The sequence below is a fragment of the Bacillus rossius genome, unplaced genomic scaffold (assembly GCF_032445375.1).
Source record: "Bacillus rossius redtenbacheri isolate Brsri unplaced genomic scaffold, Brsri_v3 Brsri_v3_scf63, whole genome shotgun sequence".
Lineage (NCBI taxonomy): Eukaryota > Metazoa > Arthropoda > Insecta > Phasmatodea > Bacillidae > Bacillus > Bacillus rossius.
Genome location: NW_026962843.1, coordinates 105,318 through 106,996, shown reverse-complemented (window position 1 = coordinate 106,996; position 1,679 = coordinate 105,318). Strand labels below are relative to the sequence as shown.

The 1,679-nt window shown below is 37.6% G+C and overlaps 1 non-coding gene across 1 annotated transcript; it reads left to right on the top strand.

Moving 5' to 3' along the window:
* Positions 1–1,246: 1,246 nt before the first annotated feature.
* Positions 1,247–1,365, top strand: LOC134545211 (5S ribosomal RNA). The gene has a single exon (XR_010078346.1). It is a non-coding gene; the product is annotated as a 5S ribosomal RNA (ribosomal RNA).
* The last annotated feature ends 314 nt before the right edge of the window (positions 1,366–1,679 follow it).

The window sequence follows — 1,679 nt, the reverse complement described above, 5'->3', positions numbered from 1 at the left end:
TGCACACCTTTTCTTCCCCACATCGCACACGCAAACAAAACTTCCAAATTATTACAAAATCACTCGATTATTATACATACATAAACACACATGTATTTTCCGAATAAGTGAGAAATGCAGGCCGATGAAAGTCAAATTTCGTTTCGGAAATTAAATCTCGCACAACTACCGACACATAACCAAACTTGCGTACATTTACATAGCATTAACCCTCTAAATAATAAACAAATGAAAGCAGAAAAAACAACATCGCTACCCACCGCGCGCGCTCCTGGCGGCGGGAGTAGGAACTACTTTGCACACAGACCGACATAGCCCCCTGCCAAAAACAGTAAAATAAATAATATATATAAGTCTTTTGGCGGGAAAAAATTTCTCAACCGCCTGGGAGCACCCTAGTGTGTGCCTGTCTTTAGGTTATGTTACTTTTAACTTCATTTTCTACAGGCAGACGCGAGGGTGCTCGCCCATTATTTTTATTTTTTTAAATTCTTTCCTACCTTTGGTGTGCCATGCAAGAATTTATCGTCAAAATGGCGGCCCCGAGTGCAAATTTCTCGTCTGCACTGCTGGCTGGATGATTATGTGATGTTTTGAAGGAGGGTGTTTTTTTTTTGTTTGGATTTTGTGTGAGGGGGGGAGGGGGCTGGGCTAGCTTTTTTTTTTTTAAATTTTCTAAACATTCATCTCTTATGTAACAGTGTTCAGCATTAAAAAATTTAAAAGAAGAGGCACTTACTCATCAATTTCAAAACAGCCTATGAAGAAAAATAAAAAAAATTTAAATTCATTCCAGTTTTATACATTCATGATTTGATCACATGTATAACTTTTCTTTTTTATTACCTTATTTAATTTTATTATTATTACTACTATTGCTGCTACAACCTAGAAGATACCTCAGTGATACTAATACCTGCTGGTAAAGTTAAAGGTTTCACCTTTCTTTCTTTAAACATATCACAATACCTTTCTTGAGTTAAATATTATCTAATGGCTTTAAGAAGTTATGGTAATGTTCATCAGTTATAGAGTGTGGGTTTGTGTGTGTGTGTGAGAGTGTATTTTGAAGAGGGCTTTGGTGGTTGGGATGGTGAGGGTGGTGGGTGTTGTGTTTGGGGAGGGGGGGGGGGGAAGTAAAAGAGTGTTCATTACACGATTTCTCCTGTTGTTTGTAACAATCACACCTGGTATAGCTATTTCGAGTGGCAAATACAAACTGCAAAAAAAAAACATCTATATCATTGCCAACGGCCATATCACGATGAACACACCGGTTCTCGTCCGATCACCGAAGTTAAGCATCGTCGAGCGTGGTTAGTACTTAGATGGGTGACCGCTTGGGAACACCACGTGCCGTTGGCACTACTATTTTGCACCCTACAGAAAAAAATTTTTTTTTAAAAATTTCAATTTTAAATTTTTTTTTCCCCCACAATCACCACATTTCCCCCCCCCCCCTAACACACACACTCACTCTCTCTCAATCAATCAATCAATCAATCAATCAATCAATCAATCAATCAATCACTCACTCACTCACTCACTCACTCACCCACCCAGTAGCTGTGAATCTTTGCATGTGTATACCTCATACAAAATTCAAAGTGAAAAAATAAATATATAAGTGTATATGTATGTATGTATGTATGTATGTATGTATGTATGTATATATGTAT